Source organism: Sceloporus occidentalis, unplaced genomic scaffold, assembly GCF_023333645.1.
Source record: "Sceloporus occidentalis isolate IW3139 unplaced genomic scaffold, rSceOcc1.0.p SCAF_28, whole genome shotgun sequence".
NCBI lineage: Eukaryota > Metazoa > Chordata > Lepidosauria > Squamata > Phrynosomatidae > Sceloporus > Sceloporus occidentalis.
Genome location: NW_028317008.1, coordinates 11,333,238 through 11,352,372, shown reverse-complemented (window position 1 = coordinate 11,352,372; position 19,135 = coordinate 11,333,238).

Below are 19,135 nucleotides of genomic sequence, written 5' to 3'. Positions count from 1 at the left end.
ATCAAAATCCCTCTTTGAAGGGCTATAATTAGATATGCAAGGTGTGCTATGTGCATACAAAATGGGCATTTCAGCACCGGAACATCCTTTATTATACTTCTGATCTCATCAGAGGAATGTCTATATGAATGAAGACCTTTGCCATCAGCATGCTAATGAAATGCTGTTTTGTGGTGCTTTGGTTAATTTAAAGATCCCCAGCAGAAAATTAAAAATAGCACTGCAAATGATTCCACTTTTTGTGATCTCTTACAAAACAGGAAATTTACAGTGATCACTTTTTTTTTTATATGGATGTTGATTAAGAACATTTTACAGAGAGACTAAGTAGGAAATGGTTCCATTAAGGAATCATTGAATGTGCAGTTTTGTTGATATGTTCATGTACTGAAGCACTCACTAATGGCCCATGTCTTCTGAGATATTAGTTACTAAAAAGTCATGATCTGGGGGATATAACAGTATTTCAGCTTATGTAAATGATCTTTATATGCCGTCAAGTAATTACAAAACTCGAAACAGGAAACATCTCACCTATAAATATGTAACTTTGTACAATTTGAAATTCTCTAAAAAGAAATTGAAAACATACATAATATACATGTATAACTCTGTATGATTTGAAATTCTCCAAACATATAAAAGAAAATAAAAACATATATGATATAAATGTGTAACTCTGTATGATTAGAATTATAAATCCTACCTGGTAGCAGGAAATTCCAAGTGTACTCATTGAACTTTATTCTATATCACAATGTCACTAATCCTTAAAATACCACATTGCATGCTGATTATATCTGCTATGGAACGGAATGATCTGTTCACAGGTGGTTTGGAAATTGTAATTTTGAAGCACCTCTGACCTCTGAATTTCATTCACATAATTAAGGGTTTTATCTTCTGCTGATTTTTATTTTTTACAGATCGGTATAATAAGCTTGGATGTCTTTCAGAGCAAAAGTATGCAAATCAAAACTACATTTTCCTCCATCAAACTCATAACTCTCCAATTAAACTAAATTGTTGAAAAATATGTTACAATGTTATAGGGAAAATTCTCAGAACTGCTTAAGCACTTTGAACATTGTAATAGACAACAAATGACCTATCATTTAGATATAACAGATACATATCCCATGTAAAGATCTAGTTTATAATATTATGCTATTTTCTGTAGTCGTTTTCTACCATTCTGAAAAAGCACAGCAAGAAATCTGTGTACAACCACAACTCTAACATCTGTGTGAGGATTAACAGCCTCCCATCATTTTTTTTTTACATTATTGACAATTTATATCGTTTTTTGTGACTTTACAATTTAATTGTTGCTAGGTTTTTTTTAAAAATTTATGATAGCTTTGTTGATCTCTCCATTGCCCTTTTGGATACTGTGATATTTTAATTAGTTGTTAGCTGCTTCAACCGGTTTTGTCTTTTTAGACATTGATATAAAGATCATACAAAGATTAGCCAAATTTATTGGATATATGTCTGCATTGCATTGTCCGTAATGCATCGAAGCCAAGACCATATACTCTACATCATAGTTATGAGACTATGAAAATGTTGAGCGTGCATAAAATTAATTATGTGCACACAGGAGCTCCCCTGGTGCTGACTTCTTGGAATTATACATCATATAATATTTCATCTATCTTTGCCATGAAATTGTTGTAATATGAACAGAACTGCATATGACGTGACTAGGATGTAGATGAGCCACAACGCAAACTGCATCAATGAGATCCATGAAGCACATACAACACAAACCAAAGCAAACAGCAAATGCTGACTGTGAGAAAAATAATTGGACTGGATATCATCTTGTTAGCATCAACACATGGATGTCAAACAGACATTGTTGCTAACCATTTTTTAGACTTTATCTAAAATAGAATTTGTTTTTAAAATAGGTTGTATCCAGGCTGAAATCATGTCTTGGTCAATGGCCATCTTGTCTGCTGTTCAGCCAAATTTCTGAGGGCTTTTATGATTCAGAAGCAAAAATATGTGCCACTAACTCTCTCTTACTCTTGCTCAATGTCTCCCTACCTTCTCAGACAACCATTTCTATGCCTCCACTTCTCCGTCTACTTTTCTGCCTCTCCTTTTCTTCTTCTTCTGTGCTTCTTGTTCTTCTTCTCATGGCTCTCCCCTGCATTATCCTAGCCTCTTACATGCGGAGAGAAATATGTAAAATTACTTTTCTTTCTCCTCGGATCCATCTGCATTATTCTGGCCTGGTGTAGTGCTTCCACAACAGGACAGATCCTCGACGCACAACATGGGGGCAGCCTCTCCCCTACTCCTCTAGCCGTGGTGCACACCCTGTGCACCAAAGCTCTGCCCGGTGGTGGATTTACTACCCCAGGCCTGTATAACACTGCAAAGAGCCATGACAAATGGAGCTCTGGAGAAGATATAAGAAACAGAAAACAAGAAATGGAGTGAACGAGAAGTAGAAGCAGAAACACAAAAAAGGTAGAGAAGCATTGACAGAGAGCATGAGAGAACGGGTGAGCGTGATCGAGAGTGCATGTAAATGAGGGCGTGTGAGACAGCATGTCAGAGCGAACAAAAGACAACTAAATCCAATTAAAAAATCAGAGCTCTCTGCTTGGTTTCCATTAGTTTTGTTCAGGATAGCTATTCTTCTCCTTGATCCATCATTAGGAAATGACGCCATATCACTGCGTGCAGGGACTGAGTTAGTGTGGCCTACTCGTATGTGGCCCAGTCAGGAAGGGTTTGGCAATACTGCCACACGCGGTTGCCAAATAAAACAGCGCCATTTATTACAACAGTGGTTTCAACAGAGCTGGTGAGGTGCTGGTGACATCCCTCCCTAAAATGTTATGTGCTGGGAAGGACATTCTGTTTGCCATGGCCACTTATCTATTATGAAATAAAATAATTCAATACACTAAATAATGCATATTTACATAAAATTAAAACATTACTATGTAAACCCTTTTTCTAAAAAGCATTCAAAAAAACTAAACCTGGAACATGTTACATTGAATATCTGATGATTTTTACTTGATTCAGTTCTTTTGCTCTAACTATAAGAAACAGTTTTTTGACCATAGATGAAATAACCTTCAATTCATAAATGAACTGCATTTTATAAAAAATAAATAAAACCCTCGCTGTTTTAACAGTTCAGATAATTCATGAGATTGTAGCCACTAGCCAGTGTATAAGTATATTACGGGTAGATGTTTTTGCTCGTAGAATAATATCTAAAAAATATATTTATTTGGTAGGGGATTATTGGAGTGGTGCAGCTTCCTTCTAGCTGTGTGGTAAATTTTCAAACAGCAGAACATATTTCATAGAGATTTAAACATAGAAACATAGAATTTGATGGCAGATTTAATCATTTTGTGTTCCCATTTTGCATTTCTTTCTTACCCAGTCATATCATACATTAGCCACATTAATAGGAGCTGCTGATTTTCTCTGCAAATGTTTCCCAAATGTTGTTAAATCCAATATTGATTTGCTTTAATAACAGTCAGGGCTCTTCACCAACATAAGTTCTTGGAGATCGGTTAGTACATTATATAAAGTCACAGTTGTTAAAAATGCAAGAAGGAAATAGCTATTTTTTCCATGGGTCCTGCATTAAAAGAAAGTGCCTCCAGAGCGACGTGCCATACAAATGTGACAATATGTCCGTTTTGATCAAGGGGAGCTCAGTGTTGTAATTTGCCAGTAGCTAAATATTTTATTCTCTTCAGAAAGAGCTCAAGAGTACATTTCATCCTCATATTAAAATTCTTCTAATTGAAATGGGTCTATATAACAGCTATTTAAGCTTCAACAATTAAGGGGAATTTTACAGAATTTTTACACGTGGAGCATTACTTTACTCACAGTATGTTGCAAATTGTAAATCTGTGTTTTTCCTACATAGAATATGGACAGCAGCTGGCCTTATCACATGTAAGCAATCCAAAGCAAACTGTAATTTTGTTGTGACATACTTTGGAAGAACTTGGTAAGGATATGGGTGCATGAAAATTGAGAGAATGCCCCTTGTGGAATAGCCTAGGATGTCTGCATTTCAGAAAAAAACATACTTGTAAATCTGCTATTAATGTACCATATTTTTGGAGAAGGTTTCCCCCCCTAAGTGGAAGAATCAAAAAATAAAAAAAAATAGCTTAATGGGGGTTTTTTGCTTTCTTTTGGATAAAAAGCAGGAAGGATATGTGGAAGGGTTGATGTGGATTGACTTTTTCAGCCTAAATTACTATGTTACTATGTTATAATTTTGGAAGAATTGCATTCATGTGACGCAGATTGTTCAGTGAGCTACTGTCATGGGGTGAGCAAACTGCGTGCCTACATGATCATTTTAGATGGTTTTTGCTTAGATCCAAACATTTGACAGCTGTTATTTTTCTGAGATGGTGAGAGATTGAATTCACTGTTTGTAAATAGTTGTCGGACAGAAAATATATAAAGGGATATTTGGATTTAACTGCCATATAGGTAGTATTTGTTGCTGCATTCTTCAATGCACACAATTTTAAAAACTGAAGTAATTTTTTTTTCACCTACATACATAGAAACACATTGGGGTACATTCACTAAAGTGCCAGTGCTTGCAAGTTGGCAAAAAAAATTCAAAGTCTAATGTGCATTAAAAAAAAATCTTGAATATAGGAAATGAGACCATATGGAAGTTTAAAAAGCAGGCAAAACGCAAATTCACCGATATAGATCTATTTATATATTTTTTTTAAAGTTAATGTAGCCGGTGCGTCATATTGAACTGGCTTGCCCTCACCTGTAACTCACAAAATTTGAAGCTACTCAACTTTTTAGTAAATAGACCTAATTTACCTTTATTAATCCATGGATTGTTCTAGTGTAGTGTCTGGTTTGTGTTAAAATGGCTTGTTAATCTGAATAACAGTGACAGCCTATACATATAGCATATGTTCAGAATAACACTATGAATAGTTTGCAGCTAGCATAAAAAAATATTGTCAATCAAGCAACAAGATGAAAACCATTACCGTATTAGTCGCTAAAAATCCATTGACCTAGTTTCATGCAGTAAGTGAGTTGTGCTTAATTGCTTCAAGATATATATATATATATATATATATATATATATAGATATAGATATAGATATATACATACAGTAATCACAGTGCTACAGAGCCCCTACCCCAGCAAATTAATCATTTAGCACCTTCTGTTGTGTCTAAGCAAAGCATGGCATTTCCGTAGAGAAGTGAAAGGGCACGTTAATTTATAATTTATGGCAATAACATGTTTAATATTAGTTGTAGTCAAAACATTTCTTTAAAGACAATGATGGAATTCACCAATTTATCTTAATAGAAGGCATATGCATGCAATTAACAATGTACTGGATTCTTAAAATTTACTAGATTTTATAAAGAGACAAATAGGAAGGAGATTTTACTTTGAATCTCCTTTTTCAGCTACAATAGTCATTTACATTTTCATTTATAGTTTTTATATATATATATATATATATATATATATATATATAGTTTCATTTCCTCATACAATGATCAGCGACATGACACGGTAACGGAAAGTACAGAATGTTTCAGAACTGCGGTAGTGTTGTAGTGTGCGCCTCCGCAGGGTACTCCCACAAATAAAGTCTTCATTTTACTCTCTCAACAGCAGAGACTCACAGCTTGTCAATGACCGGGAAATAATAGAAAAACATACATAGCAGGGTATGCAACTAATAAGTCGTATAACTCTTTACTCATAAACTCATTCATATGTGCTCTATTGGGAATCCATCAGGTAGCATCCAGTCCCAACCTGAAGACTTTTTCACACTCGCCTCTCCCTCAGGTTCAAATCTGGAGTACTTTTTAAACGTGATTAGCCTCCATGCTGGTCCAGCTGTGCAGCTCCTCCTGGGCACTGCAGACAGAATTTTACAGTCATCACTCCCTGCCCTTGTTTAGAGGCTTTAACCCCTTGTTGCCTTGTAAGGGGGCATCACTTCATTCACAATGATTCCTGTCCTTCTTTGTGTGGATAGGCAGAAATAGGCATCAATGACCTTCACAAATTTCATCATGGACGTTTGTCTTTATAGCTGGGGAAGTATGTATGGAGATGGCCTCTAGCCCAATTTATGGCTTAGCTTGGGCTTTTGAAGGGAGATATATATGAACTGAGATCGCTCAAAGTTTTCCTGTTCTCAGGTTTTGGTCATTGCAAGTGTCTGTATGACTTTGCTTCCCTTGTGGGCACAAGCCTGAGACCAAGATATGATCAGCCCAGGATTAACTGATAGAGTGTATACCTTATTCATGTGCTTGTACAAACACTTTACCCCCCACTCTACGTTGTTCCTAGACAATTAACCTTTGTTATAGGAGATAACTGGGCATTTTTAAAGTTTAGTAAGTGGTAACCAGGGGAAGGCTGGCAAAGGATGGTGAAAGGCAAGTGCCCTCTGAGCTGGTCTGATCTGAAGCTTTATTGTGTTTAACTTGCAACTCAATTTACAGACATCATTGCCTGAATCCTTTCTGTGTTCTCTTTATGTGTTTTTATATATACCCTTTTTGTTGATCTTCTAAGGATGGGACTGGTTAGTATATAATAGGCACATCGTTTCCAAATGTGATTTAAGCTGCTTTGTTACTAGGCTACTAACATGGGATTAACTCCCAGAGGAAAGTTACCAGTCAACCCTGTGGCAGTTAAGACTTGTGACCAGTTAGTTATTTTCTTATCTTGCCAGTGTTTTATTTTTTCCTCTATTACTTCCTCCCGCATTTTATTAAAGATATTAATTTTCTTAATAAGCTTTCTATTACGTTGTTTAAATGCACTCTCTAAAAAAAGCATGAATATCTCTGGGACATTTTACACAAATGTGTATACAGATATCCAGAAGCCTGTGTGACTCTGAAACCTGACAATGCCAATTTGAATTCATCTATTTTTATAAATAATTTGAGCAATTAGCGCAGCACCACATGGGCACAGATAGGAAACCCAATGTGAATAAAGGTTTTTGACTCAAATAATAGCCTGTATTTATTTTAAAAACACCATAAATAAACTGAACATTGTTTACCAGTGAAAGAAGAATTGTTGCCTTCATAGCTTTTAGAAAAGATTTATTTTTTTTAGAGTTTTTTCTAATGTACAAAATTATCACAAATATGAACATTCATATACAAATTCCTCTTTTCACTTAAAAAAGATACAAAAAATTACTGTTTGGAACCAATTCTCAGAGTCTGAGAAAGAATGTCTCATAATCATCAAGTAAGCTAAAAATGCAGGTTCACTTTTAATACTCTTAGCAATTTTGGTAAATAAGGAAATCTTCTTAAAAAATAGTATCATATAAACAGAGCTGCCAATTTAGCTGTTAAAAACTGACAACTATTAATTCTATATGAAGTGGCCCCATTGGAGGATCCAGAGGGGACAACAAGGCAACTCCATATTAACACCCATGATTTTGGAACGGGACTTTCAAGAAGCTTGTGATGATCAGGTGTCAACATACTTTTGGTCACATGTTGTAAGTGCGAAGTCTTTAGAGTGACCCTCCTCCTTTACAAGCACCAAATTGGTTCCACTAAACCCAGTTCCAGTTGGTAAGATCCTCTTCTCCCACTAGAGCTACTCCTTCTTTAATCAGTATCTTTTTGATAAGACTTTAATAAATCATAGATGATCCCTTAGATCATGCTGCTCCACTGACCAGCCCACAAACCATAAACTACACAACACACCTCATTTACACATTATACTCCGTATAGATTGTAAGCTTGTTTGAAATGGGGCCTCATCACCTTTTGTTTCTTTAAGTCCAAACTGTTATGTGATGCACTGCTTGTTTTGTCTTATTGTATAGAACTGTGGGATATGATGGCATTGACTAAATTTAAAAAACCCCAATATGAGACAGGGCTATAAACATGTATTCACAATACAAGATCAATACTATGATAATGATCTGGAAGTGTTGGGCAATACTTTTATGAAGTTTATGCTACCAACTTTAAGCCGGTATGGCACGACTGCAGGAATTTAATCGTAAAATGAGAATTTATTAAGGCATGAAACTTGTTAATACACCTCATCTCTTTGTTTCACAGCTGTCAAAGCTTTGTAAAAGGTTATTACCTGACATTTCCAAGAAACCTGAAATGAAATAGTTCCAAAGGTCTACACAATCTTACTGTAATAAAAGAAAAATTCAATGCTGCCATCTAACATACACTATATGAACAAAAGTATTGGGAAACCTAACCATTAGATCAACAGAGACTTGTAGTTGCCCCCCCCCCTGCAGCTATAACACCTTCCATACTTCTGGGAAGACTTTCCACAAGATTTGGAAGTGTATGAGAATTGTGAGGTCAGGCACTGATGTTGGATGAGAAGGCCTGGCTTGCAATCCCCATTCCAGTTCACCCCAAAGGTGTTTGATGGAGTTGAGATCAGGGCTTTGTGTGAGCCAGTCAAGTTCTTCCACACCAGACTCATCAAACAATGTCCTTATGGACCTTGCTTTGTTCACTGGATCACAGTCATACTGGAATAGAAAAGTGACTTCCCCAAACTGTTCCCACAAAGTTGGAAGCATGGCATTGTCCAAAATGTCTTAGTATGCTGAAGGGGGCAAGTTCATTTTAAGCTACCATTCTTGAAGGCATATTCAGGAGTCCCGACCTACTGGGTCAGAAAAGTCTTTGACAGTTCAAAACCTTGACGGTTGATAAAAATATGAAATATTGTTCTTAAAGGTGAACACTAACTATATAGTCTATACTCAATATTATATATATACACTTACTGGCCATTTTATTAGGTACACCTTGTTAGTACCGGGTTGGACCCCCTTTGCCTTCAGAACTGACGTCGTTCTTCATGGCATACTTTCTACAAGGTGCTGGAAACACTCCTGAGATATTTTGGTCCATATGGACATGATGGCATCACGCAGTTGCTGCAAATTTGTTGACTGCACAACGATGATGCGAATCTCCCGTTCCACCACATCCCAAAGGTAATCTATTGGATTGAGATCTGGTGACTGTGGAGGCCATTGGAGTGCAGTGAACTCAGTTTGAGATGATGTGACAAGGGTGCATTATCCTGCTGGAAGTAGCCATCAGAAGATGGGTACACTGTGGTCATAAAGGGATGGACATGGTCAGCAACAATACTCAGGTAGGCTGTCCCGTTTAAACGATGCTCAGTTGGTACAAAAGGGCCCAAACTGTGCCAAGAAAATGTCCCCCACACCATTACACCACCACCAGCAGCCTGAACCATTGATAGAAGGCTGGATGGATCCATGCTTTTATGTTGTTTACACAAAAGTCTGACCCTGCCATCTGAATGTCGCAGATGGAATCGAGACTCATCAGACCAGGCAATGTTCTTCCAGTCTTCCATTGTCCAACTTTGGTGAGCCTGTGTGAATTGTAGCTTCAGTTTCCTGTTCTTAACTGACAGGAGTGGCACCCTGCGTGGTCTTCTTCTGCTGTACCCCATCTGCTTCAATGTTCAAAGTGTTGTGCGTTCAGAGATGGCATTCTACATACCTTGCTTGTAAAAAGTGGCCCTTTGAGTTACTGTTGCCTGTCATCTCGAACCTGTCTGCCCATTCTCCTCTGACATCAACAAGGCATTTTCGTCTACACAACTGCCGCTCACTGGACATTTTCTCTTTTTCATACCATTCTCTGTAAACCCTAGAAATGGTTGTGCATTGAACTCCCAGTAGATCAGCAGCTTCTGAAATACTCTGACCGGCCCGTCTGGCACCAACAACCAAGGTCACTTAAATCCCATTTCTTCCCCATTCTGATGCTCGGTTTGAACTTCAGCAAGTTGTCTTGCCCACGTCTACCTGCCTAATTGCATTGAGTTTCTGGCATGTGATTGGCTGATAAGCTATTTATGCTAACAAGCAATTGAACAGGTGTACCTTATAATATCTATATATAGATTTTTCTATGATATTGACTATAGACTGATATATCATAAGCAGTGTTCTCTTTACAACATGGCAAAAAGGGTCCGTCAAATGCCACTTTTCCCACTATGCTTTTCCATGCTTGTGACCCTTATCCTGCACTTGATTATCATGATTTGAGGAACCTAACAGAATGTGTAACGTTTTACCCTATTCTACCTTTGTGCTTATTCAGAACAGGTGATATTGCATAGGACTGTAGTTGGTATTTCAAAGATCATTTATGTCCTGATGTGGACACCAAAATGCTTTTAAGTATATGAACGATCAAATAGGATGCTTTTGTTAAAGAGTTCTTGTCAGTGGCATAACTACAGGGGTCCCAGCGGTCGCAAATGCCCACCTCTTTAGGGGACGCGGGCGACCTCTACAACCACTTGTTCCGGTTTCCTCATGTCTCTCTCTCTGTGCCGCTTCAAAATTGTTCAAAAGGGGTCCTTCTGACCTGGGCCGTGCTGGTTGTATGTGAGCCCTACTTTTGGATGTGCCATCTGCAGGCAAGGCCTGGAGTAGACACGAGGTGGTTTTAGTGCTCTAGACTGTGTCAGACTGATAGTAGACCTGGAAAAGTGGTAACGCTATATTTATGCAGAGCCAGAGGTAACTAAGAATTCATCACTAGCTGTAAAGTTACTTTACTGTTGATTATACTGTTGATTATAAAGAGCAAAACAGCGTAAATTCTTAAAAGCGGTTCTTTCACAGTTGTAGCTAGTAACATACTCCAATTAGTGCAAACACTTCATTGGTTGCTGAGGTGATAACCTTCTAAATGTTTAAAATAGTGTATCATAACAACTCTTTATAAATGATTTTTTTCATACTCACTGCAGGTGCTGAAGATTTGTAATCATGGTGCAATGTATTTTGCATATAATACAATCTGAAGATTTGTTCTACTAAAGATTTGCAATCGTGGTACAATGTATCTACCCTTTTCACATAACCAAAAATAGGATATATGAACCCAAGTCTGAACTTTAGGTACAGCAGGAAATTTTGACAAACAAGTTATATGTTTCCTAGCTTTATAGCCTCCGTGTCCTCTGTTTCATTCATTGTCCCTGTGAGGAAGAACTTTATTATCCAATGTCTCTAAAATAAAGCGATCACATAGTATGATATACTTTTCTATAAAACTGTAGTGAAGACTGATACTTACAGTATACACTTACTGACTAGTATTTGTGTCATATGCTGTTGCATGTCTGATCTATGGGGCACCTAATGTTTTTAGGTGTGATAGTACTACAAAAATGGACATATACAGAGGAGGAAGGTTTCAATGGGTATGAAAATAAACATTAGGTGTTTCTGGAAAGCAATGAAAGTATCCTTAACATGTTTGGGTCAATTTGTACAATTTGTATTGGTTGGCTTCCAGTAGATGATTGTGCTAAACATTCAAACAAATTAATATCTTGAACCATTAATAACAATCAAACTTACAGTTTACAGTATATGAGCTATGGTGTTGGCTTGTTTGAAATATAGTACAAAACCATGTTATTTTATTTAATAATAATTATGTGTATAGGTGAGTAAAGTAAGGGCCACTTTTATTGCACATCCTACTAGGTCACATAAAAAAGAGAATTGGGTGTTTTATTTCTTTGAGCCAAAATCAACCATTACCCTACTAAGTAGTAGTTTTACACTAATCAGACCCATGAATGTATAATCAATAATGTTATATTGAAAAGGCAAACTTTAGTATATATGATTAAAAAATGTCACTAGCACAGATAAATATGTATTACAGTTGAAATACAATGTCATGGCCTTTGATCAGGTCTTTAGTAATTTTAATGATCCTGGGATCTTACTGACATGGGGTCCTATTGAACCTTTCCATTTTTATTAGTAACGTAAAGAAACAATGTTCTTTTACACAGATACACTCTGTGAAAGTCAGAAGAGTCCTCTGATATATATAACAAGTTCAAAAGCTATATAAATTATCCATGTGTGAGCTGAGTTGTATGACAAGGAGGCTAAGGTCCCAAGAGCACAGATTTCTTAAATGTCAGAGTAAAAATCAAGATGATGTTTGTATATATGAAGGAGTTTGACTGTGATGTGCCAGCTTTTTCATAGTAATAGTAAAAGCTTTTGATTTTTTTTTTTAAATAACTTGCACGGTACACATGGATTGCTCATAAGAGAGGCATAATGATGATATTTTTATATGACTCCTGAGAAGCACATCTGCTCTTTTGATAATAACTTTTAATCGATTGCTTGTAAAGCATTTTAAACTCCATAGCACTGTCTAATGGATATACAGGACTTCAACGAATAATCAACAAGCTGCGGTTTTGTGTAAACCACATATTTCAACATACTTCTGTTTAAAACCTGTTTTGGACACTGATTACAAATACCATGGTGTGGTAAGAATTCATGGCTCTGTTTATCAAATTACTGGTCTCCTTTAGGACTTTCCAGGTGTTACTGGTCCCATAGAGCAGTGCTTCTCAACCCTCACCTCAAGGCACACCTAGCAGCCCAGGATTTAGGTATTACTCAGGTGTGTCTAAGGTGTTGCAAAATTAAACATTAGACACACCTGAGTAATACCTAAATACCTACTGTTAGGTATGCCTTGAGGAGAGAATTGAGGAGCACTGTCATAGACAATGAAGCAAGTGATGCTTTAAGATCAGTGGCCTGTTTCATTCATATAGAAATCCTAATCCTGAAAGGGCATCTGACTGGCTCAATAGCATTTTAAATCATAAAACTATAATGGCAAGCCATATCTCCCAATGTCACTGTTTGTTTTGCTACAGTTCAATTAAATGTGGGTTTTGACATCCAACATTTTGTCATTTTGTTACATTTTGTCACACTTGCAAAAATATTCAAATTAAAAAAAACAAAAATATTTCCACTGGCATCATGTTGAAACACTTGGGTTTTACCAGGACGTTACTAGATGCAATTAGAATCATGTACCCCAGTGTGAGATGTGAGACACAACTTTGCAGTAAGATCACCGCTGCCTAAGAAGGATGTCCTGTCCACCTGTCCACCCACTCAGAAAACTGAAACGCAATCTCATCCGCACATATTACCACAAATAAAACCTACAGAGTAGAATAGGCTACAGATATAAACCAGTTATAAGCCAATAAAAAGTCACTGATAACAAAGATGCTCATAAGATGGATCAGAAAACACAAATCAGAAAAAACAAATCCTAAAACCCTAAAGCACAGGTCCAGAGGTACTATTATAACTGAGCACCAGTTGTTGTATTTTTCCATTTCACATGACCTGCGAGTATAGGTCTTCTGTCTCCCCATTGCTTCTGAATAACCTACTCCTAAACCGAAACAGAATGAGTTCATTCCTCCTGTGTAGCCATGGCTTTCACTGAGAAAAGAAGTCTTCTGAGATGGTGTAAATTAAGGCTTCTTTAGGTACTAAGTCCCACAACCGTTATACCATACAGCACTGTGGTAGCTAAGATTTGAATACATAGAAATGTCTTTTAGCACCAAACATTCGTCTCTCTAGTTATTAAATAACTTCCCCTGTGTTGTGGTGGATTACAATCATGATAACATCAGATAAAGGCTGCCACCGTGATTTTGCATTCATCCTGAGGCTCCTGATGCTTTACATTATTCATCCGTGTGCAATACAAATAGAAATTTGCTCAAAGCTGAAGAACCAAAGAATGATAATTTCCCTGTGCATTGGATATTGGGCTAAATCTTATAAATTTCACATTTTCCACTTTAAATTCACTTTGTTCGGGTGGTGATGTTTTCATTGCATTCGTTACTAGTTCCAGAAATAAACTTATCTAATAAACATGAAGGCGAGTTAAACATGAAGGTGTTTGTTTCCCTGGTGGCTATTAACCCCTTAAGGACCAGGCTGTGTTTTACCTTTTGTACCATTGGGACCGAGGCTGTTTTAACACTTTTGCGGTGTTCGTGTTTAGATGTAATTTTCTCTTCACTCATTTAGTGAACCCACACAAATTATATGTTGTTTTTTTTCAGGACAAGAAGGGCTTTCTTCAGATACCATTGTTTTAATCATATTATCTAATTTCCCATAAAAAAATAATAAAATATGATGAAAAATGTAAAAAAAACCCACATTTTCTGACTTTTACCCCAAAAATCTTTTACTCATCCACTAAATCTACTACTAAATATATTCTACTATTTGTCCTGAGTTTAGAAATACCCAATGTTTTATGTTTTTTTGCTTTTTTTCTGCACGTTATGGAGCATTAAGTACAGGTAGCGTTTTGCTATTTCAAAACCATTTTTTCCAAATCTGGTAATTCTTCCCCCATGTGCCATTTCGGGTATCTTTGAAGCCGGCCAATGCAATTTACCCCATCAAATCATATATTTTTGAAAACTAGACACCCCAAGGTATTTCAAATGCTAGTATTTTGACCCTTTCCATGCATGAGATTCTACAACCAGCCTTTGCCACACTTTGTGTTAGTATTTTTTTGGTATTTTTTTTTACACAAATTGTACTTTGGGTATACATTTATAGCTCCAGGTATACGTCACTATCAAACAACACCCTAATATGTGTTCAACAACATCTCTCGAGTACAGTGATACCACCCATGCATGGGTTTGACTGCTGTTTGGGGTTAAAAGGCCACATTTGGGAAGTGCGCTTTTTTTCCCCTATTTTGGTCAGTCTGTGCCTATGCCCTATCTTTGAGCCTGGCCACTACAATTTACCTCATAAAACCATATATTTTTGAAAACTAGACACCCCAAGGTACTTAAAATGGTAGTATTTAACCCTTTCCATGCATCAGATTCTACCACCAGCCTTTGCCACACTTTGTGGTAGTATTTTTTTTTTTTTTTTCACACAAATTGTACTTTGGGTATAAATTTATAGCTCCAGGTATACGTCACTATCAAACAACACCCTAATATGTGTTCAGGAACATCTCCCGAGTTCAGTCATACCCCACATGTATGGGTTTGTCTGGTGTTTGAAGTTAAAATGCCACATTTTGGAAGTGCGCTTTTTTTTCCCCCATTTTGGTCAGTCTGTGCCTATGCCCTATCTTTGAGCCCGGCCACTCCAATTTACCCCATCAAACCATTCATTTTTTTAAATTAGACACCCCTTGGGTAGTTGAAATGCTTTTATTTAAATTTTTCCACGTCAGGATTTTTGGGAAGATACAGCGCTAATTTTAGCACTTGTTCATAATAATAAACTTTATTTTTTTATTTTATTTATTTTACTCTTTTTGGACTTTTTTTTTTACATTTTGCTGGAACTGGATAGTTCCTCTAAAGCATAATAATTTTTAAATGTTACCATGTTTTTTTTAAGCTTTTTCTTTTTTTCCTTTTTTTTTTTAAAATTATTATTATTTTTTTTTTAAATATTTTACTAATCACATAGTGATTAGAAAGCTGGGCTCCATTGACTTGTATGGTTGAATGCAGTACCTGTATTCAACCTGCAAGTGGAGCCAGAGTTCTCTAGAGGGTCTGGAGACTGTCTAGCAAACTTTTTCAACTTTATAATTTTTTTTCCCGGGCCGCCGCCATCTTGCGGATGGTGAAGACTGCGTGCAGCTGCGGCTGTGACCGCTCTCCGGAGCGGTCACAGTCCATCAAGAGGTAAGTGTTTGGTGTCGCTGGATGCCTCCTGATCGAGGCATTCCAGCGACACCATTGAAGTTTAGGAGGTGATCGTTAATCGCCTCCTAAACGCTTTTAAAACGGGCGTCCGCCACCATACAATGTATGGCGGCTGTTGACGCCCCGGGGAGGGGCCAGACATGGCCCATCATGCCGATCTCGGTGTTGCTGAATGCCTCGACATCGAGGCATTACAGCAACACCGTTTAAGCTTAGAAAGTGATCGTTGATCACTTTCTAAGCTTGTTTAAGTCTGATGACGTGTCAGGCACGTCATAGGTCGTTAAGTGACCGTTTTGCATGACGTGCCTGACCCGGCAATGGACGTTAAGGGGTTAAAGCAAGGCTTTTAAGTCAAGTAAGCTATTTGATTATTTCATTAACATTTTATAACTTCATGAGTGTTGATCTGAGTCAGTGTTCTAGAGAATGCATAGATGTCAATGTGTTTTATGGTTAAAATAAAAATGAATATATTAAAATATTAATATATAGAATTCGTCAGCAGGTACCAGTGAGGTGATGGTTTAATGTGTGAAATATTTCAACTAGTTTCTCTTCATTTCTTTAGCACTTTCCTAAGCATTTATCCTGCTGTTGGTGAACATGAGTAGCTTTTGGTTGTGTCATTTTCTAGTTGTACAAAATATACAATGTAGACTCCACTAGCGCAGAAGCATACACACTCCATAAATATTTTAAATGTTTTAAATGTTTAAACATGTTATACAAGCCAGCATCATAAATTGATTTTGTTAGGAATTGGGTCTCCTTATTGAATAAACAGTAAAAAAAAATAAAAAAAAATAGACACATGGATAGGCAAATAAAAAAGTTAACAATAATATTTAATGTTAATTTTCTTAAATCACTCTAAGACTATAAAAACATTACCCTATTTCAAAATAGAATCACTAGAGAATGTTATACTGCTATATATATATATATATATATATATATATGTTTATGGAGGGAAGGTATTTAAGAACCAGAATTCCCCATAATCTCTCCATCCCCTCATCTGTTCCCAATTTCCAGATTCCCCACACCTCGTATACCCCAGGCTGCAGAAACTGTGGGTCAGAATGGTGTTTGATTTTCTGAACAGCAATACAACATGACAGTGTTTGAAGAAGATTGGTTTAACCTGGGATAATTTGATGGCTTATTAGCCTGTAGTAAGGGATACTATATGTAAAGTTAGTGCTCAGCACAGAGCCAAGTTTTTGCTTGTAGAATTTTTTTGTCATTTTTTTGTATTGTTTTTTTTTTATATAATTTTCTTTTTTGTAAAACACTGATTGATTGCTGATTTTGACTTACAAAACAACCTGCACAACTGTGTACTGTGTGTTTTTAATATAAATAGCATTTTCCTTAAAACTCCCTGATATCGACCAAGCTGTGTTCTGGACAGTATTATCTATGTTCATTCTTCCACAAAATCTTTTATGTTCAATATTCTGGACTATCACAAATGACCTCCTTTTAAAATACTTTTTTCTTGTTTTGAATAATGTATAATTCAATAAACCCAAATCTGAAATATGTTATCATTGCAGACAACATTAGTAACATTCACCTTTCATAATAATTGCTGCATTCACCTAGCACATTGTTATTTCTCTTATTATTTGCAATAATGGTTTAATCCATTTACAATGACAAATTAAAAAAATGTTGACACACAGAATAAGCAACTATTAGAAATATTTTGTAGTCCAAACATATACAATATCCAGGCCCGGACTGGCCATCGGGCACACCGGGCATTTTCCCGGTGGGCCGGGCGGCCCAGGGCCGGATTGATGTAGGGGCTGATGGAGCTGCAGCTCCAGGCCCCTACCTTAAAATAGGCTCAGTCAGGACCGAACTGACTGGGCCTATGCGGCCGCATTAATGCAGTGCATAAGGGGCACCCGCCCCATAAGCCCGCAGCAACTGCAACCGGGTCCGCCACTCTAGGGGGCAGGGCAGCCCCAACCAGGGCCGGCCTTAGGGGTGCGCACAGGGCTTAAATTAAAAAAAAAATTTTGTTTACTTTATTTAACATGCTTCGCCTTAGGGGTGCGCGGCCACACAGGGCTTAAATTAAAACATCGGGGGTTTTTTTGTTGTTTTTTTAACTTTATTTAACATCCTCCATGTTAAATAAAGTTAAACAAACTTTATTTAACATGAAGGATGTTAAATAAAGTAAACAAAATTTGTTTTTTTTATTTAAGCCCTGTGCGCACCCCTAAGGCCGGCCCTGGTGGGGGCTGCCCGGTCCCCTAGAGTGGCGGACCCGGTCGCAGTTGCTGCTTACTCCGGCAACAAGGTAAGTAGGGTAAGGGAGGGGGTGCAGTGAGGATGGGGTAGAGGGGATAGATAGTGAGAGGGGGTACATATTGAGAAATGGGGAAGGGGGTACATAGTGATAAGGGGGAACATAGTTAGAAGGGGCAGATAAGAAGGGGATGGGGAGAGGGGGTAGTGTGAATGCGTACAAGAATGAATGAATAAATGTGTGGATGAATTGTGTGAATGCGTATGAGAATGAATGAATTCATGTGTGGATGAATTGCTTGAATGATTTGTGAGACTGCATTAATGAATATGTGTTCATGATTTGTGTGAATGAGTGAGTAAGTGTTTAAGTGATTTGGGGAAATGCAAAGATGGTACATGAAGGGTGGGCTTTAACAATAAATAAATAAATAAAAATGGGCTGCTCAGTCTTAAATGCCCGGGGCTATTTTTTGTCCCAGTCCGGGCCTGTATCATCATATCAGTGGCTGGTATACCAATCTCGGTCTCTTGCAGTCTAAAGCTGATTACTTCTACTTTGATTTACCATAATCTGAATTTTCAGTTGGTGCTTTTATTACTAGTACATTAAAGTTGAAATTCCTTCCATCATTTTCCACAACGCTGTACAATAGGATATGTTTCGGGGGCCCTAAGATTCCTCGAAGCACAAGTTGGCCATTTGTAAACTGGCATTATACCATCTGCCTCAATGACTTCTGTAACTATTTATTACCAAGTATGATTACGGCATTTGTTATTACATTATTATTGCATTATATGTTATGGATTATTTAAGTGCAACATTGCACCTTGCATAAATCAGTATCACACTTACACATGCACAATGTCATGTTCTGAGATGCAGGCATATAAATCTAAACAGGAACACATACTGCATATTGGGAAAAGGAACCTTCAACATAGCTTTCTGTGTTACATTGTGACAATGTGGCATTACTTGTTACTTATTAATCATGATAATTTTTCAATTTTATTTTATAGAGACAGGCTCCCACAACACATTCCTAGACTAATAACTAATATAGGTTCATTCTGCATGTCCATCAACAAATACTTTGAAATCTTGTAATTTCCAGTTTCCGTTTACATTTTTGACCTGTAGTTCTACAAAGATTAAATGAGACATTCATGAATAAAATAG